This window comes from Lepisosteus oculatus, chromosome 19 (genome assembly GCF_040954835.1).
Source record: "Lepisosteus oculatus isolate fLepOcu1 chromosome 19, fLepOcu1.hap2, whole genome shotgun sequence".
Lineage (NCBI taxonomy): Eukaryota > Metazoa > Chordata > Actinopteri > Semionotiformes > Lepisosteidae > Lepisosteus > Lepisosteus oculatus.
The window spans coordinates 594,049-618,710 of NC_090714.1; the positions used below are offsets into that span (position 1 = coordinate 594,049).

Sequence of the window (24,662 nt, forward strand, 5' to 3'; positions counted from 1 at the left end):
TTCTAAACTAAATGTAAGACTTACATGACTTCTCCTAGATTGCCAGTGCTGTACTCAGCCCATGACTTTTCTTTAGCCAAGTTTTCTATATCAGAATTGTCCAGAAATGTAGCAGTGTTTAACTTAGGAATGGGCACCTAAGTACCTGATCCTTTCTGTTTTGAATTCCACTGAGATCAAACAAGAAAATGTTGGCACCTACAGGAATCAAACAATGATTCACAAAGCTTAGCTAAGCAGATTGATTGCCTTTTCAGAAACAGCTGGATGATCTTTGGATGAATTAGCTACAGCTCTGTGTAGTTGCCCAAGTACAAACAGCACAGCGACACTCGTCACATACAATACGTTTGTGCTACAGTACATTTGTGCTGTTGAAAGTAGGCACTATATTCCTTTCAGGAAGCAAGGCAGCACAAATGTAGCACAAACAATGTTGTGTTGTTTGTAGGGAGAGCAACTCCATGCAGCTATTGGCTACTAGCAACTTACTGTAAAGTGGAATATGGAATTAATTTGTGATCATTCATAACCTTTCTTGAGTTCTTTTGCTCTGCCATAGATTTCTGGTTCCATATACCATGATCATAGCCAGTGTCCATAAAGTCCAGCTTCTTAAAGTGTAACGTAGTACAAAAAGCCATGAGAGCAATTAGCACTCATGACACATGTGCAGTTTATTATGCAGGGATTACATCGTGATTATCATGCAACTGGACTGAAGATAAAGCGTTCATTACACATTGCTACAGTAAAATTCTTTGACACACAAAATCTATCATTGGACACCTTGAAAGTAGATAAGTTTATGTTTGTCATGTTAGTCCTAAGAAATTATGAATATAATTCATTTTGTGTTAATGCAAAGAAAGTCAAGAAAATCTTTATCGTAGAAAGAAAATAGAAGTCAAACTGAATTTTTTTGTTTGTTGAAACTCATAAGTGCAGGATGTGTTTATAAGCAGAGATACATTTCTTAACTATATTCTTTTTACAGTGTAAAGTTTATGCTTCTTCAATATACTGTGCATTTATCTTTTGGACATGTTTGTGAATCCACATGTGCTGTATCATAAGGATGAAATGTATGTGAACTCCAGATTTTTCAACATTTCTGATTAAATGAAAACAATCTTATTTCAATTAACACTTTTTGGAAAGGTGAGTCTGAAGGCTAATGCTTAGCCTATCTACATTTCAGGTATATCTAATACAGAATGAAGGCAGCCACAACAACATTGTGATTTCCTTGCAACCAAACCAAATGCTTGTTGACTGGCCTTGTAAATGAGATGATTCATACACAGTAATAAGCAGTTCTGCCTTCATTATTTTCACAACCACACCAGTTGTGTCTTGACATATTTTAAATCCGCCTGTATTTGCCATGAATGTGTCATAGATGGAAAACAAAGAAGTCTTTCAAAATCCCCAAATCTATTCATTGTTGTAGTGAGGTATATTCTCTCAGACATCTGCATTCACTGGCATCGCTTTCTGAATGAATCCTGCTTCAAAAGTCTTTCCTTTTATAATGTTCAACAGTTAGCTTCTGCTGATACAGCACAATGCGAAGTAGATTCAGACAGACAAAAGGGATTCTTCTATATTGTTAACTATAATCAGGTTCAAAACAGAATTTTCAATGTTATACAATACTATTTATATTCGGGTAGTCTCAATCACACTCTTCAAACAGAAAAATATTTTGCTTTTTGAATCATGTGGCTCTTTTATAGGTAGAGTACTCTTATTAAACAAATCAGCAGCATTTTGGGGCTGAGAAATGCCTATTCCTTTCCTACTAGTTGTGAATAAAATTTTCATTACAAGTAAAAGACAAAACTTGCATTTGAGTCACCTGTCAAATAGCCAGAAACCCAGGAAAGTTTGTTGCAAAGGAAGATGTGGTTTATTTGAGTATTTTAAAACCTCAGAATTCTTGGTTTCTAAATCGTTATGTTTATTTGACAAACGTGAATTCCCGGGGCTATGAATATTGTCCAAATATTGCTTCCTAAGAGCAATTAGTAAGTAAAGTCTCAGAAGTCAGTGTCAAACTTGTCCTTTGCGTGCATCAGTTTTACAGTGGTTTCAAGTTATAAGACAGCAAAGTGTTAAACAGAATACCCTTAATATGAAAAAAATGTATTTTTTCATTATCCAAAGCCAAAATGTGGATTAGTGAGCATCTTTCAACTGAGATGCTTTGAATACAGAAGGTTGGTAACTTTTTAAGTGATCTTAACAGTCTTACCTGCCACACCCTTTCTGAACTCTCTATCATAATCCCTCTTTGGCAGAACCAATCAGAGAGCAGGAGTGATCTGCGACTGACAGCCATAATGGCAGAAGGATTAAGGTTTTCGCAGTAGCAGTGCAGAACAAGCTGCTTTTTGTTACTGGTCTGAAAGAAGGTGAGCTTTGTAGCCCGGCTCTAACATGGGGTTAATGTTGCCTGTGTCTGTGGCACAGATGGGGAGGTATGAAACACAATTTGTGTTCTCTGCCCTTTAATCTCCCCTTGTTCCTTGTGTCTTCTTTTATAGCTTGGCTGGGCTTTCTTCTCCCCGCCTGAAGGGAGGAATAAACAAGGACCTCTGGGAGAAGCAGTGGAGGGTTTGGGGGAGGGGTGAGGGTAAGTGGGTGGGGTTGCAGCCTCTTATAGCTGAAATCCGAGAGAACAGGGAGAATTCCAAGTACAGAATGAAAATCAGCTGAAACAGAACGAGATACATTCCAGTTAAGAAAAAAACACATTTCTAAGTACATGTTGCTATATACTTCTCAAAAGAAACACCTTGTGTGTTTGGCGAGTTTTGAAGGTTGCTGTGATTTATGGGAGTATAAATATGGATTGGCTTTCACCATTCTAAAAAGCAGAATCATTTAAAAACACTTCCAATTTAATCTCCCATAAATAACGTAAAAGTCAGCAGTCACAGCTGTGTTCCTGATATCAGAGCCTATCAGGAGGGCCTGGTTAACGTTGATCAGAGAAACCAGTGGTGAAGATAATGTCTCAATCACACCTTCAAAACCATGTACCTCTGCCTGTTAACAATGATGAAATGGTGTACTTAGAATGATAAAAAAACATTGCTGCACAGTATTAAAGAAGTTACTAGATTACAGCATTTTTAGTGTAGTACAGAATCTGAGGCAAAAATGAATAGAAACAAACCAGAGATGATCCTGTATAAGAACCTCAGTGAAATTAGGGAAAACTAAACGCCGGATTGAGTTTTAAACCATAAAGTATATATCTTTGTGTTTCTGAAAAAGGAATTGAATATGTCTCTAATACAGGATCAGTCTCCATTCTGCAGAATACTAATGCGACCACATGCTTTTCATGCAATGTCTTCCCCATTGCAGCAAAAAACTAAATCCATTGTTTGGTTACCACTGCATATCCTCATCTGAGATGGGGAACAATTACACTAATGATTGAAAATGAGAGAAAAAAATTCAAGAAGCAGCCTACATACAAGGTAAGAAAGCTGTTTTCTGTTTATTCCACTCATAACATCCTTGAACATCACTGGCCAGAGGGAATACAGTTCATTCTGGAGAGCTGCTTAGTGTTGCCAGAAGCTTTTCTGCTCAGAATTGTATTGAACTCTATGTCTTTCACATTCCCCCAAACACGTCATATTAGAAACCTGTGTAGTCTTGAAGAGTAGCACAATTGAGTTTACTTCATGAATAAATGAGTAGGTCTTTGTGCTATACAAAAATAGAACTGTTTCTGTAGAAAGCTTGAAAATGCCAACAGCTTTTATCATTTATTTTGTAGCAGGACTGAATAATATGAGGGTGTTTTAAAATTGTATCCTTCCTTAAGTTTGACAGTTTTCCTTAAAGATGTTTGTGCAGTACCTATCACCCAATAAATGTACAGAATTGACAGAAGATGTTCCAGAAGCCTTTGAAAATCCTCTTGAGTCCTTGTCAGACATGACAATGATAAATGAAACATACTGGTAAAATTACAGGAATCAGTGAAAATCAATCAGAGAAAAGTCTTAAGCATGATGTTTTTCTGAAATAGAAAAATAAAGACAATTCCTCCATAGGGCAATCGCGGGAGTAAGAAGTAGTTCCAGGTGAGTGTTGTGTTAGCTATTGCTGCCCTGTGAAAGTCCTGTTTGTAGACCTGCTTGTTCTGTCACCCCAGGTCGTCCCCATGCCCCTCCTGGAGGCCCCCATCTTCGTACAGCTGCGGCATCACAGAATCCGGGAGCTGGGTTTGGAGATCGTGTCTCTCTATGACCACGCCTCCTGGCACATCACAACAGTAGGGGCTGTAGAGTCACTGGTGTGCAGCATGCTGTGTCCTGTTGTGTAGTCATCTTAAACAACCGTCCATTTTCTAATCACTGTACCCAGTACTGGGCCACGGGGAGCTGGAACCTATCCTGGCAAGCAATGAGCACGGGGCAGGACACACCCCGGACGGGACGCCTGTCTCACCCCAGGGGTTTTCCCAGAAGCCAATTACCCTACCAGTATGATTGTGGGGAGGAGGAGGAAACCCACTCCAAACACGGGGAGAACATACAAACTCCACGCAGACAGCACCCCAGGTCTGGAACTGAACCCAGGGTCCCAGTGATGCTGCTCCTTCTTAAGTGTCACTCAGAAGTATTTGTTTGTCCATGTCTGACTCATTACTCTGTCGCCAGAGCTGCGCGCCTCACTCTTCTCACATGCCTCACATATTACCTACAGTACCTGCTTACTACTCAGGGCCTCAAGGCTGAGACAGCCTGCTCTTGGGTTTGTCTTATGCAAACAGACTGCTGCTCATACTACCTGCAACAGTGGTACAATTACAGTAGCACGTGTAACTATTAAGTTAGGGCTGATTTCAACTTCAATCATTTTTAATACCAACTTTGGCAGAATTCCAAAGAAAGATACAAGTGTACGCTAGAGATTTTATTTGCCGTGTCATGCAAAGTCTCCTTTAGAAGGAAGTGCTTTAACTGATTATATGTGATGAGATTTCATATGAATGAAAGACAGAGTATTGGACTTAGCTCTTCAAAATCCAAAGCAGCTACTTTGGAGGAGCAACCTGATTTAGGCAGAGCCTGGATGCCTTCCTTTTCCCGGTGATGAATGTGACCAGAGAGGCTGAGAGAAATATCAAGGGTCTTAGAAACGTTTTCTATCCTCCTCCTGATTTGTTCTTGTATGTTTATCAGCTGCATCCCTGAGTTGTTTTGAAAGCTCTTTTGGTCTTCAGGGTTACAGTTTTGCTTGTGGTAAAAGTAACTGAGTGAGGGAACATGAAAGGATAGGTGCGTGTATTCTGAAATCATAGGCACCACTATCACTGCACTCAGACCGATACTTTTACAAATTTCCATAATTTTGTCTGTGGAATTCTTTTGTTTTTTCTTTTTGCATTGAAAGTGTCATGACTGCAGGCTTCAAAGCAACCAACTGTGAAAAGTGTGCAAGGGGCTGAATACGTTTGCAAAGCACTTTCTTATGAAAACCTTATAGGAAAAATCTTCAAGTGTTTAATACCTAAGCACACCAGGGGAATTTCTGGACATGGTATAAACACAAAAACATTTATTAGCATCAAAGAATGATGCACTAGCTTAATATTATACCTTTCAGTAGCGTTTTTGCTTTTGCTTTGGTCAGACAATTTCCCATTGTTACGTACTAAACTGAACATGTTTCAAATACATCAGGTGTATTTATCGTATCCTTTTTATGTACTTAAAAGTGTTTGTGCAAAAAGTGTTTGTGACATTTGTAGTGATTTAATGTAAAAAAAAGCTTCTTATTCCAGTGCAAAAGAATTATCCTGTTTCATCAGCAAAAAATTCTAAACTTTCAGGCTGTAAGTATACAGTAGCTGTAAGTATAGAGTTTACCTGCAGACAAATTTTGGAGCAAATTGTACCAGAATCTTAAATAAGATCTTGAATTTCTTTTGAAATGGGGCCAACTTTTAAAGGCAAGTCAATCTGAGACTCCAAACACCATCTGTTCAGTTTGTTTTAATAATTGAGTTACGTATTGAACGCAAAAATATTTGAAAGTCCTTGTTTTTGATTTTTTATCTGAAAAAATTTCTTTTATTTACTGTTCCTCATGTTATCAAGCCTCCTACTGGCTTTTTAGAAGGTAGGATTTTATAGTTTGTACTAGCAGGACTATTACTAAATCTGACTTTTCAAATTAATTTTCCCCTGTAACTTCTTATCACACTATTTTAATATACAAAAGACCAGGCGGCTCCACAGTACACTATTTCCACCACCTTTTCAATTTACTGCATCTTCCTTTATTAGTGCGTTTTCCCAGACTTAATCCGTGTCATCAGTTTGGGTGACTTCTGAAACAAGCCATCAAATTCAAGTCAGTAATTATTTTCTGGAGAAGTCCACATACTAACCTTTCCATTCTCCTGTGTGTTGGACCCCCCAATTCGGCGTTGTATCCTGTCATTTATACTTTCTCTCCGAGTAAGAGCTGGGTTATCAGCAAATTAGCTAAATGTGGAGGGAGTTCTGCTCCTGCAGCCTTTATGACAGTCTGCCACAGGGAGTTTGCCTATTAGTGTCACCATTTCCCAGGGTTTTCACGATGTTTGGGCCGTGCAATTATTTTATTTGTGCCACAGTTTCCCACTATTGTAAATAAAGTTCATCGTATCTCTCTGTGCTCTCCCACCCTTTACCATATCTTTACCGTGATGCTACTCCACTTTACCATGGTAGAACCCAGTACAGTATTCTAAGGGAAGTCAGCAGGCAGCCAGTACGGTCGTGAGATGAATTTGTGCACATCCTCATGATGGGGAGATGACAAATCTTGGTAAATAAGAAAAGTCATTCCTATGAGATTTCAAACAACAAACAATTTAAAATGGAATTATATTTTTCAACTGCATGGCAATAATATAGCATTTTGTTACATGTTTTACTATTTATTAGTATTCTGACTATTAATTAAAAAAGTTTCATCATAAAATTTCTATTTAGGAAAAGGACGCCTTGTTTTATAAAAGGTTAGTACATTGTTCCACTGCATACCTTACACAACAGCTGCTACTTCGGTTTTGTTTGACTTCTGCTGATGGAAGGTAAGGTATACAGTGTTACTTGTAAATGTCTGACGAAGGCACATTAAGAATCAATCCGAGCTCTCCGTGAAGCTGTGGGCTGACATCCTTTCATGACTGTTCATGAATGACAGTTCTTCAGCACCAGGCTGGCAATGCTGGAAAATGCAATTGTTCAACGTTCTGATGTTTTGGGGGGTAGAAAGGTTTTCCAATCTTTTTTCACTACATAATCTAATATGCATAATTCAATTAAAAAACAGTCATCACCATAGAACAATTTATATTTATTTATATATATATATTTATATTAATTTATATCTCACGTTAATCCTCAAAGACTTGTTATGCCCTGGTCGATGCTCTTTGCCATATACCTGTATAAGAGGATTTGTGAAACCAACGAGTAATTTCAGTTTCAGTCTCAGTAAGGAATTTAGATTCAGAATCTGCCATTGTAGAATTTCATCATGTTTTTTACCATTGCTGGAACGCCAGGAGGTATTTATTAACAGCTTTATTAAGCTTTATTGAAAGCATCGTTAGACCTTTAGTCATTAAAGGATGATCAGTGTTTTGGTCCTGTGGCTGTAGCTCTTTTTGTGCTCTGTATTAACTAAGCCTTTGTTGTCTATTTTATGCAAGAATAAAAATTGTAAACTTTTTTCTGCAAGGAGAGGATTGTATCTGATGTTTGACATCTCACACATTTTAAACTGCAATCTATCATTGCAAGAATATTTTTTTCTACCAAAAGTATGAATATATAGGCCAATGATGCTGATACTGTTTTTGTAAGTGGGATGATAACTCAGCTGCTTCAGGAAGTCATGCTGTTACATGGGTTATGTACAGAATAAAGCAGACAACTAGAGGTTAGATTCAAGTTCCCCATTACATTGTTATACACCTGTGAGTCAGGCCTTATCCAGTCCATTATTGCAATGTTTCCCATCTGGAGGAATCAGTCGTGTCGCGCAGGAGTCATGATTCCAAGACCCCTGCAAGAGACAAAGAAAAAGTATTTCGTACGTAGGCACTAGAGTGTTTGAACACATCAGCGCACAAGCACTGCCAGAGACTGTGGTCCAGCTGAACTGATCAGCTCTTTCTTTCCATTTCCCAGATATGACAGAACAAATATCACTACTTCTTATCAACGATTGCATCAACGTCTCTCCACACACTGTATGCTGTATAGAACTGTGGTACACAAATATTAAAATCTATTTTAAAAACATACACAAATCTCCTGCGCAAACTGTTTTTAATGAGCTTTGTATTATTTCATTTGTTTACATGACTATTTTTACTCCAAAATATAGCTTTTGGGAGTTTTCCAAGTGGCAAACATGATGTAAACAAGAATCTTAGTTCTAGAGTCATTCTTTCCAGTGTTATATGAAGTAGTGTCTGTCAGCTCTGGACTCACACTGTCCTTGTGTGCGTACTTTGATTTGTGTTCATTAAAGAAAGAAAAGTGTAAGATTTGAAACATCCGAAAATATTTCAAATTCACCTAGTAGCGTTCCTGTTGCAAGCAATTAGAAGCAGATCAATTCTGAAGTACTTTTGGAAGTGCTGCAGTATTTCTTGCTTGACGGTTATAAAGTGTGGTGGCGATATGAACATGTTTGTGTGGCACAAGCAACAACAAATGCATCAATATTTAATGAAGGTCAGAACAGATGCATTATATATGCAATAAGTGGAATGTGATGCAGAAATGCTGCAATAACAAGTATAACAAAACAGAACGTGTGTTTTGCTAGGAACAGAGTATTTGGACTCCTGGATGTGTTCAGACTGTATATGAATGAATCTGCATATGCCTGAAGTCAACAACAGTCAGACCCGCTGCAGTGTTTTAAAGAAATAGTAGAGTTTATCTATGTTTGTTTGCAGAAGATTAAATGATTTTTGTTATACATAAAAGAACGCAATGCATAGAGGAGTGGTTTACCGCAAAGAGGTACAGTACTCTGTTATGAATAAAATGATTAAATCAAATATAATCTTATTGAAAATATCGCTTTTGAAATAACCGTGCAAGTGTCTCCATTTCTTAAGTGTTAACAGAAGTACCAGTCATGTGTTGTTCTGGTGTCTTAATTATTGCCAGATGTAAACCTTTGAACAAGAATACAGACTTTTTGTGCAGATGCAAGATTCTTATATTACCAACAGATTTCTAACCAAAAATGAAAGCACAAAGGTTTGATTTTTCCTGATATGTTTCTGTTTTTAAGCTCAGATTTCTTAACTTCAAGCAGTGATGATGAGATTGTTGAATGATATTCCACCACACAGTATGTGGTTCATTTGCACTTGTATATGGTTTATTTTGGTATTTCAAAAAAATAACAACAACAACGTCACGCCACCACATTCTCACACGGAAGCGCACTCGCGCTAATCGCACTACAGCCCCGAGCACTTCTGCCAAACGACACCGCTCCTGCCAATCAGCCAACCATGACCCCCCAGCAATCAGCGCACCTTCCTCCTCTCACAACACTTAAACCCTCCAGAACCCTCCTCAGAGCCCCTACCTTGCCTTTGTTATCTAAACTGTCTCTTCACTTTTCTTGATACGAACCACAGAACTTGCCTTTGACCCCGTCTCTCGCCTAGCCCTCGTTTGCTCTGAAAGCTACCTGCTTGTCTTCTGACCTCCTAAGGTACTGCACAGGGTCCATCCTCCTGATTGCATAGTGGGTCATTCGTGACACCACACACTCTGTGTCCTATATTCAGAAGAACTGGAAAGTATTATATTCATATGATATAGTAGTATGATATTTTGACTTGTCCAAGAACTCAATTCCTGAACAGATAATAACTAACTGGAACATGATGGCAACTGGAAACTATTTCATGTGATAAATATTAAGCTACAGCAGAGACAACGCTACTCTTTGTGTCCTGAGGTGGTCAGTGCGAGGCCTGTGCCAATCAGGGAGGAGGCCAAGGCGTGGAGCTGAAGGAGCAGAGCTAGAGGCAGCCCAGGCCAGGTACCTGCACAAACCCACAAAAACTGGGGCCAGATGCAGAAGGGCAGTGTCTAAGCATCTGGGGGCCGGATTACTCTTACTGCTGCCAGCTGCACGCCTCTGCCCAGCAATTTTCTAGAAGCTGCGTGCTGCTGGCTTCGTCCCAGGGAGATCGCGCCTGAAAACGTCAGGTATGCGCCCAAAGCATTGGACCTTTGTCCCTAACAAGATGGACCCAACCACATCCTCAGCTATCCAGAGCACCACGAGAGGAGATGTTGAATCTTCCCCGATCTACTGAGTTCATCTTTTATACTAACTCTTGGGTTATTATTTCACTTAATAGAGGATCTTTCATACAGGTCAGCCGAATGGTGTGTCTGGCTGAAAGGGGTTCGGTGAACATGACCGACTCTGCCAGCTTCCCTTTATTTCGGCCTGCCTAAAACCCACCTTTCTTGACCGGTGATGTTTTCAGCAGCTAGAAACTGATCCTGTCAATTCTGCATACACACAATTCTGGGTGCACTTTGAGAGACCTATTAAAACACACTAGGAAAGGAGAAGCAAAACAGTCATGTAAAATCCCTGAACATCGTAGAAGACAAGTCTCTCCTAATAAGCCCTGAAGATGAGGGGTTAGTAAAAAAGAAAATTGAAGCAAAAAACCGAAAGCAATAAGAAACTTTTTGAAAACATTTAAAAAAAAAATCTACCTCCAGATGTTTTTCCACAAAGTTTCATAAAACAGGTGTGTAGCTCAGTGTGTTGTAGTTTCTATTTCCTTTGTATTGGTCGTCAATATGGCAATATTGCACCATATTTTAAAGATGGTAATTGTTGATGGTTGAAATCAATCAAAGATATTGTTAAAGCAACCTGTTATAGGAGGAGAGAAGAAAATATTTGCATCTAATTCTGCCCAGATGGGGAAGGGCAGATCAGACCCTGTGCTTGCATGAGATTGTGGTTGCCTGAATTCCTGTCTTAATGAATAGCAGGACAAGCCCTGTAACAATATAAACAATGCAGTTTACTTTCACCTTTTTCTTCTGCACGTCCTGTGTCTTCAGCACTATTCACAGTTTAGAATTCCCTCTGTGCTTTTCTGTGTATTTTACGTAACAGTTTTAATCAAAACATCTTAGAAACACCTTTACAGTTTGTGAGAAATCAACAGTTCATAAGGCACTGGATATTAATATCAATCCTATACTGTGATCATAATAACAATGCTTAGCTCAAAGTCTATTTGTAATGAGTGCTTAAATAATAAAAAGTCCACAACACGGGCAGCATTGCTGTGGTGCAGTACTGGGGCCCCGGTTCAATTCCTGACTTGAGGTGCCATCTGCATGGGGTTCCCGTGTTTTCTCTGTGTTTGTGTGGGTTTCCTCCCATACTCCACAGACGTGTTGGTCTGATTCCTGAGTTGAAAACTGGCCCTGGAGCGTCTCTGTCTGCATGTGTGTGTGACCTGTGATGGATTGGCTTTGTACCCATTGTTTGCTGGATCCCTTAAAAGCCTACGTATGTCAGACTATCGAATAATCTAAGAGACAAACAAGTAAAACCAATAGCAATATGAGGTCATTACGTATGTGGTTTACAGGATGATTGGGTGTTTGGACAGAGATGTCCGGGGAGGCCCATCTGTGAGCGCAGCTGAGCTCCTTGAGTCTGTGGGCATGAGGCCCAGCCAGCTCATAGAGAAGTAACTGACAGTGGCTCCTGCAGAGGAGATTCTGAGCACACCCTGAGGAGGAAGAGAGACGACTGGCGGGAGGGATGTGTGGCCCTGGATCTCACAGGTCTCACAGCAGAGTGGGCAGTGATATCTCTGAGGAATACGGGAGGGTGGCTGGGCCCCAGGGTGCCCTCTCTTTGCCTCGTCATAGACTTTGTGATAATGGGTGACACAGTTTTTAGAGCTCTAGATAGTATTAACTGCATGAGCAGTGTGCTGCGTCTCAGGGTGCCCGGTTACAGACACCAGAAAAAGAAACTATCAATCCAACAAAGGCAAGCAAGCAGTAGCTTTTTTTAAGTAGTATTTCTTGGTGTGCAATGTATATAGTAAAGCAGGAAAAAACATAACTATAAATTATCACACCCTTCCATGTTGCTGTTCAACATCTCTCTTTGTCATTTCAGGCAACATTTTCCCCATTTAAAGTATGTCTCTAGCTCCTCCTATAGAGGTAAACCATTCAGGTTGGTGTATCTCACAATGAGTATTCGCAAACAAAATTATACATGCTATATTTTACAAATGTATGCAATATTTAAAGAATCTGCTTTGTCTACCTAATTTATCTTACTCAGAATTAATTGTTCTTTCCCAGACCTGGAGAACATTTTCCTTCAGGCCCAATAAAGACACCTATTGTGGGATTGCTCTGGTTCTTTGGGGGCCCTTTAAGCAGGAGGTAAGTGTTACTGGTATCTTTTATTCTGTATAAAAGTTTGGAATCATATAAAAGATATTTAGATTTGACTTTTTATTTTATGTTTTATGTTACTTCACATGTGTACCCACAAAGCACAAAGTAAGTTAGAATCTATTGTTTGGTTGTAAATGTTTGTTTATCTCTTTGTAGTGTTCTTTGTAGTAGTTCTGGCTATAGCATAGTGTCTGCAGGCTGGAGCCAGCTCTGTCACAATGTTAGAAAACATGACATATAAAGGCTAGCTTTGAGACATTTGTAATTTGAGAGTTGTGCTTGATAAATCTAAGGTTTTGACTTGTTTGAAGAATTCCACTGATGCTATACGCAAGCCCAGGAAAGAGAGCAGGGGTGTGGAGTGTTAAATTGCAGCTGAAAGAGTAGTGTAGAGAAGAGGGGGTTTAGCCTTATGGGGCATTTTGGAATTTTCTGGAAGAAATGGTTCCTGTAAGAACAGCAGGGGCATTCAGAGTGTATTTGGGACACATCTGCATAGAGAAGTTGTGGAGTATTTAGACCAGGGAACTGGGAGTCAGGGAGCTCAAAACAGACCAGAAAAAAACACTTCAGCAACACAAACTAAACGACTAAAACACCACATCCATTCTTAGACACTTGTATCTCAAAGCTGGAAGCACACAACATAAAATACATGTCAATAAGCATTTCGTTGCACTTGTGCATGGGACAAATAAACTGAACTGAGGTGACTGATCACACAAGATGGTATTTCCTATGCCCTGGTAAGTGAGATCTGGTGGTCACACGCTGCAGAGTATCCTGTGTTATCAGAAACTGCAAGAGACATTTGAATAATGTGACATTTTTCTACAAGGTTGTGTGAAGCAACCTTTTCTGTACAGGTTTACATTAAGAGCAGAAGCCATCTAGTCTTGAAGTTGAGTGGGATCTGTAGATTACCCTCAGAAACACAGCCAGGACTGGAGGTTTCCTGCTGCTGGAAACAAGCACACTCAATGCCCCTTACTCAGGTGGGCAGCATAGCACTTTAATTATTAAACAAAATACTTTTTGTTTTCAATTTGATGAGAGAAGTCAGCTGTTATTGAGATATCTGTTGGTTCTCTTTTTTCCTCTTTAAGCATAGCGCGATCATTAGAATGGTCTTTGGAGCTCTGTTGAAAACACTTGAGCCCCGTTGTTCCCAGCTGTCACACTGTGCTGTAGGATAGTGGTTGTCAAATCATTTAGCTTCTAACATCTGATAGCATCGGACTACAAGGTAGTAATGGTACTATGATTTCCTTACAAAACAATTTTAGGCTGTGAAAAATGCAATAGATCATTCACTTTCGGTTTCAGAGTGATCTTACAAGATCATTATTGTAAGGACATGTAAACACTACTTCACAAACGACCCTGCGGTGTACCGTATCTGCTGGAATTAAATGGAAGTATTGTTTGATAAAGAAGACTTGCCATATTTTTTTGGCTCCCAAGTCAGACCTTGATTTAACTTTTGTTTTTGTTTTGAATACCTTGATGGGTATGGTATGACACGTTGATGGCATAAAGGTGCTGGCATTGTGCCTACTGTGCATGAACACAGAACACTGAGACAAACTGCTGTTCCTGGAGACTAAGCCAGAGGCTTCCTTCTCGTGGCTGGCGAGGCTGTATGTGAAGTGTCGATGGGAGCTGGACTCCAACCTGTGAAGATGGGACAGAACTTGGCGCGAGGCTGGGCTCAGTATCGCCAGCAGGGAAGGTGGCAGCTGTAGGGTTAAGGAGCACGTTGAGCAAGACTACTGGTGGGATTTGAGTTTCTCTATCATTGCGGCTGCCCATTTCTCCAAAACCCGAAGGAGATATTTCTGCAATGCTCAGACCGCCCTGCTAGGACCCCTTTCCCAACGCCACCTCAGTGGGTTGATCTGAACCGTTCTGCAGTTTCTTATTCGCATGATATACAGTTGGTCTGCAGTGGTTCATGTGGTCGTCTTGAAAGAAAATGAACGTACTGTACAGTGATGATCAGAAGATTGGACAGAGCTCAGCAGTCATTGGGAACATTGTTGGAGAGCTCTTCTGAAGTGTTTTAACTGTTGTAACTCTACTCAGAGTTTGTCCCTTGTGAACTAGAAATCACCTGAATCATTACCTTTCTACAGTGAGATGTGGTCCCAGCAGCCCCACTACACAACAGACCAGGTCTAACATCCCAGGCTTACCAGGACCAGCTTTTGTTAGTTTCTAGATCTCTTGAGAACAGCCCAGATAGTGGTAACACTGATATCAGAAGGTAGTATACAGTGCCTGCAGCCCACGTGCTGTTACTGGGTACTGGGTACTGTAACTATATGAAGAATCAGGCCTTTCTGTGAGAGCTTGTCATGTTAACCCAGAAATGTGGCACTCTTTTTAGGGAAAAAAGGAAACTAATAGACCTACTTTGCAAGTTCAATAGTTCTGCACTAAATTGATCAGATACATGCATTTCTCTTATACAGAAACAGAAAGTGAATAGAGAATGTTAACAGCAATGCAACTCCTGTGTAAGCACTTCTCGGAAATCATGAGGAGAGATCTGTAGCGATTTAACCTTGACATTTGTTGTATCTTAAGAACTTACTGAAAAGACCATGATTTCAGTGTGACTACAGGCCAAATTACTTCAGTCCCTCAAGAATTACAAATGATGCTTTATATTGTAACAGCTTTGTGTAGGTTTGAAGGGGGGCTGGGGATGGATATACAGCATATGAAGCCGAAAGCTGTTTCTCTTAGTTTTCTGAATTGTTTAGAAAATACAAACTGTACCAATTTGATTGAAAAGCAAAAATCAAATTCAGTCTAGTGTTTCTTGAAAGGAGGAGAACTGGAAAGAAAAATCTTTGAAATTCTCCCTTGGCAGATGTTGTGTGTTATCCAAATTAATAATGCAATCTTTCCTGAGTGCACTATAGCTTGCAGATTCATCAGAGGTCAAGTGTGAAATGGAATGTATTACACATTACAGTTTTTTGTGAGTGTCACGCTGATTTGCTGTGTGATGAATTTCCTGATAATCTAAACACCTGTAATATCATTTGGAAATGTTTGTAATGATTCTATTTGAAAAACTGGAACATTCCTCTCACCCTCTTTCTTTTTTTTGGAAAACTAGTATTTAATTAATCTGTTTCTGTTTATGACAGAAGAGCTTTACTTCAGTCTATACTGTAGTATCAAGTATTATCTAAGTGCTTACTCGGAAACTTTCGGTGTCAGAAACAGACTGGTGGTCGGGAGGTGTATTCCGTATCGGGCAGTGCAGTGAGTCGCAGAGGCTGAAAGGCCTAATAGGGTGCTGAAGTCCGTAAATCTGAGCGTTAGATATCAGCACTGTTTCCTCAGTGCACTACAGCTTGCAGACTGACATCATTAGCACTCAAGTGTAACACTGAATGTATGTAACAGTACAGAAGACTTTGGCAATGCTGTTCTCAATGCTGTGTCACGCAGTAAAAAGCAATGTGGATTATTCGGATTAACCTGAGTATTTGTTCACTTTTGCAGCTATACGTAACCTGTTAAATTTCTCCATAAGACACCCCTGAAGTAATACAGAATCATTGTAATGAAACACTTGATGCATAATTGACATGTAATTGTAGGAAGCCAGCCTGGAAACTACTTCCCCATGTATATCGAGAAAACACTTAACATGAAGAGTTCTGCTGTGATGTATGTGTAGATTTATTTTTAGTTGGTTAAAATGGGCAATAGTTTTGACATAGCGAGATGTTTTTATTATTAAGAGATAGTTTCCAATGGACAATAGTTGATGTATTCATAAAGAACAAGTATGATTAAACAGCAAATGAACAAATTAATTCCCAAAGGTCAATTAATTCTCAATTTGACTTAGCTACAGCCCCTCTTTTTTATCAGTGGCACCTTATTTTAAAATGCATTACACCCAGCCTTTTAAGTAAATGCCTGAAGAAACACAGTAATCTGTTTAAAAACCTTGTTCCAGATTTGGCTGTGGGTGTTCTTTATGTAGAAGCAGTCTGTCACATCTTCATTTTGTTAGACCAGAGGTCTTATATAAACCACCTTAACTTTCCACTCAAATTTGTGAAATCATTCAATTTTGTTTTAACTTGAGCAAGAGACCTTATTTAAAAGATTAGTGTACCTCAGCAGACAAAATGTAATTACACTACTTGACCTCTCCCTGTCTTTTCATGGTTTATCCTGCAAGAAGTTATTAAAAAGTTTTAGTTAATTCAAGGACAAATAGGAATGTTAAATATCTTATCAAGATCCACAAAATATCCAAATCATCAATTCATTTGAAGATTTCTTAAACCCCCAATCTTTTCTGTGAAGACATGTTTTAAATTTTCCTTTTTGAGAATTTGGGGTGTTTTTCTCTCTTCGCGATTGCAGTCCTGTATTACTGTGAAGTCCTTGCTCCCTCTTCTTTGTCCTACAGCAGGACAGGACAGAGGGATCTTGCAGTGCTTCCTGTGCCCTTTAATCCGTGTTCATCCCACAGCGCTAGAGGAGCTCCTAACTTCCAGAAGTGTTAGAGGCGGACGAGGTCATTGCTTCAACTTTGTAAAGTCCTACACAGAGCGAAATATACTTCAGAGCAGTGATGCACACTAACTCAGAACACACACCTTACAAAATCTAGATTTGCACGCAGTTTGCACACAGAACAATTGGGTTACAGAATGAAAAGAATAAAAACATTTTTGTTCTGTAAAAAAGTCCTTTACTTTGTCAAGTCTGTAAACCAATATAGTATTTGTAGTTTTCCTCATCTTTATATAATATTAGAATATTACAACATTATTTCAAATAAAATCATTTCTGCTTGGAAAAAAGTCTGTAATTTCTAAGTTAACAGTACATAAAAAATACACAATTTAGCAAAGGTGTCCACGATTCTCTTTGTGCCATCAATCTCAGCATATTTGAAGAGAAAGCATTAACAAAGTTACATAACCCTGGTCGTACTGCCAGGTAGCGTCAAAAGGACAATGAAAATTAACATTTCAACAAGCCTGATTATTTTTGTGTTTAGTCGGACTGGCAACTTTTCTTTATAGCTGTAGACACACACACCACCTCAACAGTGATGAGTTCAACTCAAACTAAAGGCTAGATGCTGCTCTTTTGAATAAAAAATCCATGAATTTCTTCCTTTATCTCCATTTTGCAAACATAGCCTGTTTGGTCACTGTAAGAGGCAGCTCCCAGCGCATTATTGAAGTACATTTATCCACACACAGATGGGTTTCAAACATGCACGCACAAAACCCGACACCTTTATGCAAAATGTTTTCGTGCAGCATCATCGACACAAATGTAAGTGGCAGCCGACGCGGAGGCTGCTGGACAGTGTGAGTGGAAAATCGGATCTTGTGGGAAGGGTTTGCTGGGCTTGACCCTCGCTGCCTCAGACAAGCGAGTGTGAAATCCACATGAAAGGTAAGCAGCTGATAACACTTTGGTACAAAGGGAATATTATTTCTTTTTCCCATTTTTTCCCCTTCACTTTTATCTTTGAACCCTCTCTTGTCTTGTTTCACCTTTTTTGTTGTTGTTGTTCTCCTTTGTCTCTTCGTCTTCAATAAGACACGTACCAGCCTCTTGATTCGAAACCAAACTCAACTTTATTCTTTATTTATGAACGCAGCAAGTGATACTAGCGGATGATAGGAAAAGCATTATGTTACCAAGTCTCTTTCTTTTTTTCCTCTGCCTTTCTCGGCGCAGGCTGGTCCATTGATCGAACTTGCTCAGCTTAGCTGTTATTTGAAAGCCAATTGATTTATTTATTGTCATTTATACTCTTAGTGTGGAGTACAATAAAATGCTGAAATAGCGCCTTATTTTGTATGTTTATCCAGCAATTATGAGCAAATCACTCATGCCTAAGGGGTCTGTTGCCATAGTTACAATAGGGTTCTAAGCACTATCATCTGGTCCTTGCGTCATCCAATCAGGTTGGAGAGCCAAAGCTGCAACATAAAGTAAAGATGCACATCTTTCAGCAACACAGTAGTAAGAAACAGAAACAGGTTCATGAGTATAAGTAAGTACTCAGGGTGGCAAGTAGGCGACTGCGCCCAGTCATGGCGGAACACGAAAATCAGACCCGACGAACTACTCAGCAGGAGAGGCAGGTGAGAGCATCGTCCCTACCGATTTAACTCCCTTCATTCTTCTTCGAAAAGTGCTCTGTGAATCAAAAACACAGGGACAGTAAACAAGATTAGTCTTTTAACGTTCAGCTTCCGAAAAAAAAAAGCGAGAAGATGAATGAAACAAGGGAAGGGGCAGGGGCGAGCGGGTCGGCCAGACTTTAAAATTATTGTTGTAGGCCTTTCAGATCAAATTTTGTTAAAAACAGCGCCGTCAAAGCACTCCAGCTGGGCTCTCGCATAGTTCCGATATATTTTTTCCAATTCTTATGTTGGGAGAATTAAGCGACCAAGTCAGTTTGGCTGAATGAGAGTGTGCGTCTGTGTGTGTACAAAAAAAAGCGGGCCTAGATTAATCATAGTATTCTAAATCTCATTACTCGGAACATCTGAGAAAAGATATTTTCAAAAGCCTCTATTAAGGAGCTGTAAATGGAGGCCTTTATGAGATCAAAGGCACTTGAACTGGGACGAATTTTTGTTTGCAATCCCTATGTTTAAGCAAGGCTTGAATGTAGGCAGCGGATCTGCCGGACGGCAGCGATGGCCAGCCTGAGCTCCATATCCCAGAGACCTCCTGCTGCGCGGCCCGTGAGCCTGTCGATACTGCAATGTGATGTCAGTCAGAAGAAAGAACCACCATAACAATCAGTGGGGAAGGAAAAAAGGACTCGCAAACGAACCCAGTTATGATTAAAGATGGCGGCCATACATACCGCAGTGTGCGTAACGCGCCACGGTCTGTAAAAAAGCAATCGGAAACCGTTTTTTATTCGGAAAACACCCGATAGAAAAATACAAACATTGGGTAACTCCATAGATCAGGCTAGGAGTCGGGATCATGCCCACAGCTTTCCCAGCTTGCATTCATCTTGAAATCAATTGTTGTGCTGTGGAGTGCTTTCCTATGGTAGGTGCGCTGTTGTTGTTTTCCTAGTTTTCGTGCCTCTTGCGGACTTGGCTGCAGTCAGCCAGCGGATTTAACTGGGCAGCACAACAATGGCTCGACTGCTATCAGCGCATCTGAAAACTAACACACCACAGATCATGATGAGCTTTCGTGCTTTTTTCCTTGTGTTCATTCATCATCAGGCTTTCCTTGTCCAAAGTGTACCGCCTTTGGAGGCACAGCTCTGGGTTAGAGTCAATACTGCCTTTCTCCAAATACACTAAATTAACAGAAGGACATCACCCGGTTTTGAAGATGTATGCATATTTTTCCAACGTAGTTCTGTAATAATAAGCAAAACAATATTAAATAAACTCTAGGAGGCAAATCTTTTAATCCACTGTGGCTAATCCACTCTCGGGTTTGCTAGTCATGAGATATTCAGCGATGACAAAAGACATCAGCAGGAGTCCAGAATACATTTTGTGACAGTCTTTTGGTACTTTTGCTCTTTTAAGACAGCACTAAAAAAGAGCAGCATATCAATACTCAAACCCACAAGTACTCCTTCTTCTTTTCATTCAAATAACTTCATTAGTCTTGATCAAAATCAAAAGATTTCAGACCAGCATAGTGTAGCCCAGATCCCCAACTGTGATGAAAAATCTTCTTTTTTCTGTTAAAAACAACAAAATAATCTGAGATGAATTAGTAGTAGGATCACATCATCTGCTTCACAATGTTACTTATAAACTAGCCTAGTCGTGTGAATTTATTTAAATTATTGTTATTATCACATACGAAAATTACTTCTTATGCTACCACATTGTGCAGTGTACCTGTAGATTTGTTTCAATAAAAGTGCATCTTGAAAATGACATTTTTGAATGTACAATAAACTTACATTCCTTTTAATGTCTAAATGGCCCTATTGTTGAATCACTGGCCTTTCTTAAGATAAGCCTATTTCAAGCAGACCATACACAGCAGTGTAAATCTAAATTGGCAGGTGTAACAATAGAGTGTGGACAGAGAACTCACTTACCTTTTGCTAGCTTTTCAGCTGGTGTTTGAGCTTTCAGGAGTTATTGTAACTCTTTTTTATACACCCCTTTAGATCAGTACTTGGTGTTTGGCGCAGTTACTGTCAGATGTTTTGAAATATGTATTTTGTCTTGTTGTCAGGTTGGGTATAGTTTTCCTTGAGTCACTTTATAAAGCATTTGAACATGTATTCTTTTTTTTCTGTTCATATTATTGTTAAAGCTGTGAATGGAGATTAAATATTTTCTGATCTTACAGAATCCAGCTTTTAATTTTACTTTGTACTTTAGGCCAGAGTTAGTGCATTTTTTAGTCATGGTTTATCCAAATGGAACACAAATTATATATAAAATAAACATCAATCTGGACTTCACTGGTTTTCTGGTTTAATTTATTCTTGAATATAATAGCTTTGCGGTTTTGTCTATAAAGTTTGTGTTTCGTGTGCCAATAACCACAGGAGTTGTGCTATATTCCTTGTAGTGTGTTGCCCACCCCTCTGGTAAACTTAATCAACTTTAAACCGGTTTTCTTCATAGTTGTTTTAATTTTACAGGAACTTAGAAAAGCCAAGTTTTTCCTTGCTGTCATGGCAATTTTCAAACTCCATTTGGTATTTTTTGTACTTTGTACATGTACATTTATATATTTTTAATTAAAATGGTTATTTTACCACATAGACACCCCTGGGCTTTCCATTAAAGAACTAACGGATTTTAGCACATGTAAAGAAAGCGGGACAAATGCTTTGTCCTTGTAGATTTTTCCATGTTTTCCCAACTGCTGATTTCATATCATATCCTTCAAAGCATTAAAAGATAAAATGTAAGGCTTATTTGATTTGATTCAGAAAGTGCTACATTTAACTATGCAGTACTGATGTTAAGTTGTCCACATCTGTGAAAACTAGATCAAAATCAAAGTAAAACTTTTTTCTCTGTAAAATGTCTTGCTTTTTGTACTGGTTTGGAGCTAAAAATTTTAACTCTAACATGCCATTTTGAAATAATTAAAAGTACAGTAGGTATTACTAAACTACCTCAAAATAAAAGTTTTCTTAAAAGTATTAAAAATGTAAAACATTCTCTCAACACCCCTGAATAAGTAGCACATTTAACTAGTTATTCACTTAATTACACAAAATGTTTGTTAGTAAGTAGTTTCCAATGAATTACCCAAAATTATAAAATTGCTGTTTCCATTACAGGATTTTATTATATTGATTAATTTATTATTCATATGTAAATGATCCAGGAATCTCATCCAGCTATTTCCTGAAAGAGGCCAGAGTACTGGCTTCAGTCACATAGCTAGTTGCTTGTTCCATACTCTGACAAAACTTTTATAAAGACGTAAAGACATGGTCCTGTTCTCAGTTATAGATACACGTCCATTTAGTTTCCTCCTGTGTCCCCCAGTTTGTTTTGTAGGTCACTTTGTAAAAAGTCCTGTTTGAGAAAAAGCCCATGAATGTAGTTGTTACTAATGTAGTTGTTACTTGATGACCAAAAACTATTATTTCTATAAAAAAATAACATGAGGTCTTTTTATCAGTCCATTTGGTATTTTTACCAAAACAGTACTTGATTAAAAATTCAAAAATTATAACTATATATCTTAACATTTTGTTTGCTTTTTCCTTGCTTGCCAACATTATCGAAAAGATGTAAAATATAAAAGATGTCAACATAAATACCTCAGTCTTTTTCTTAAGTACCACCTTGAGCTCAACATTCCCCCAGAATACAGTAAACGTAATCTGCCAGATGATTGTTTAGAATTTCATCTGCTGCTTCTACAGTGTTTTCTAGTCTTGATGTTTTGGTAGTGTCTGCAAACATGACTAGCATATTAACTCTACCAGACTCTAAATCATTAATATAAATTGGGGAGATTAATAGAAATGAAGCAGAGGTTTGCGTACAGAGTCCTGTGGTACTCCACTAATTGCTGCACCTCAATCTGAGCATTTACCCTTTATTCATACTCTGTGTTCTATTAACACATTCTCAAATCAAACACACACAGTTTCTCAAATGCCTGCTGCCTGTAAGTTGCAAATCACTTTCTTTATGAGAAACTAAACCCTTCTGAAAATATAAACAGACCATCCCATATGCAGAGTTAAAGTTAAAGCTAGATTTCAGGGATTTCATATATATGGACATAGAGATCATGTTCTCAAGTCTGTTTACCATATAGGTGAGTTACAGCCATAACAGGAGTCTGATTTCTTAATGCCAAATGAATTCTGAGATCAGAGAATATCAGTGTTGCAGGGACTAACGGTGGGTTTCTGATATCTGCTCTATACTGTAACTCTAAAAATGCCGATGCATACTCTCACTGCCTATGGGGGTTTCTAACCTTCCTGGATTTAGCTTTTGAAACACTGTTCTGTGAACATCCTTTTCTATTTTTATTTTCACAGTATAACAGCTCAAATGCAAAAGCCTAACTTACAGAAACGCAAATAAAGCCGCTCTCTCGCACACCCTTCAGGCGGCCCGCCCTTCCCTGTCTTTGTGATATCCCACCTCAAGCTCCCTGGAGACCCCTGAAACGCAGCAGCAGAACTCACAAGCCTCCTCTGCCCCATCCTTGCTGTCCTGTAGCCTTGGCAGTCCTTTTCTGCACTGTTAATTTGAGCATGAACGCCACATGTTGTCTCACTGCTGCTACCACTATTGCTATTTCCTTTCAAATAGTCAAATATTTTAAAATCTATTTTACAGTGACTTGTATAAAGCTATAAGCATGTTACTGTAAGTAATGGTTATCAGTTGATATCAGTTATTCTGAAGGATTGCCATAAGGCCAGAAACAACTGTGAAAATAGTTGCAATGATCATGTATTGGGCTCTAATTGCATTTTTTTAACAAACAACATTTAAAAAAAATATTACATTTATAGTAGTAAACTCTTAAACTCTTAAAATGAGTAACTTTATATCATTACCTATATATCATATCAAAATCATAACCTGATATTTGAAAGATGTCTTTGTCCTTGATGAAGTTGTTTTGGAAATATATTATATTTGCCTTATTTTCTCAGACCACTCTTGAGTATTTCTTTGGACCTAAACAGAAATACCAATGTTTTCAAAAGTTCAAGGAATTCTACCTGCTGGTATATGGTTTCAGAATACAACTTTCATCAGACCTGGAGAACTTGACTTAATCCCGGAGTTTTCATCATTCTCTCAATGTCCTGAAAAGGAGATGAAGATGCAGGGATCTTCCTAGTGTGCACCTACTGTATACTGTGCTGTACCTATCCTTCAAAGGCAGACATGTAACTGAAAAGATGATGGTACTGTGTTTGCAACCAGATCAGCAAGTCATTCAGCCAATTTTGCATATAAAACTCATTAAGTTATTTGTTGATCATGCTATTAAACTTGGCAGCATAATAATTCCGTAATAATGCACACATTTGTATTAGATTGCAAATTCGAGGACAAAAATAATTGAACTAGTGAAGCTGAGCAGAGAAGCAATAAAGCCCACTGACAGTATGTGAACATATTGATGATCAAATGATTGTCATTCTTCGCTGCTGTTTAACATACAGATTTGAAATTTTGAAGCACTCTTCACAGCTGACACCAAGGGTTTTGTATGGGCAGTGTAAGACTGCCAACAAGGTGGGCATATGTTACGGACTTACCACTGTAAGCAAAAGGGCAATTTTAGTGGAAAGTCTGCTAGCTAGTTGAACAGGTAATTCCCTTACACCTGTCCCTTGCATATAGGGCAGAATCAATGTTTTTGTTTTGAGATGGGTAAGATTTTTAGATTGCGTTTACACAGATGATAATGAACAGCAGGAATGCCACAACCCTAACCAGGAATAAGCAGCCTTCTGATAATGGATGGGTAACGTGCAGAGACTGAGACTTTTTCTCACACACACTGCTTAAAAGACAATAAAAGTCACAAAGCAATGTTAATTATACAAAATGTTTCAGGATGATTGAAACTGCAGATCCCATCTTGCACTCACAGGGGTGCTGGAAGCTGACTGGA

At 38.8% G+C, this 24,662-nt stretch overlaps 1 protein-coding gene and 2 long non-coding RNA genes across 5 annotated transcripts in view; all 3 read left to right on the forward strand.

Moving 5' to 3' along the window:
- The first annotated feature begins 1,557 nt into the window (after nucleotides 1-1,557).
- On the forward strand, nucleotides 1,558-10,316 carry LOC107078913 (uncharacterized). 2 transcript variants are annotated; one of them, XR_011182748.1, is made up of 4 exons: nucleotides 1,558-2,417; nucleotides 2,550-3,494; nucleotides 4,181-4,589; nucleotides 10,024-10,316. It is a non-coding gene; the product is annotated as an uncharacterized lncRNA (long non-coding RNA). The 2 variants fall into 2 exon arrangements; XR_001479857.2 differs by lacking the exon at nucleotides 10,024-10,316 and having other exon boundaries at nucleotides 4,181-8,296.
- Nucleotides 10,317-12,428: 2,112 nt separating this feature from the next.
- LOC138224293 (uncharacterized) lies at nucleotides 12,429-17,237 on the forward strand. The gene is made up of 2 exons (XR_011182731.1): nucleotides 12,429-12,515; nucleotides 16,978-17,237. It is a non-coding gene; the product is annotated as an uncharacterized lncRNA (long non-coding RNA).
- A 597-nt stretch (nucleotides 17,238-17,834) lies between these two features.
- axin1 (axin 1) overlaps nucleotides 17,835-24,662 on the forward strand; it is a 69,742-nt gene continuing 62,914 nt past the window's right edge. Inside the window, exon 1 of one of the 2 annotated variants that reach the window (XM_015359835.2) lies at nucleotides 17,835-17,981. The gene's annotated coding sequence lies outside the window, so the exon portion shown is untranslated. Of the gene's footprint in view, nucleotides 17,982-18,506; nucleotides 18,680-24,662 lie in introns of those variants that run through there. The other variant, XM_015359832.2, reaches the window with a different exon arrangement.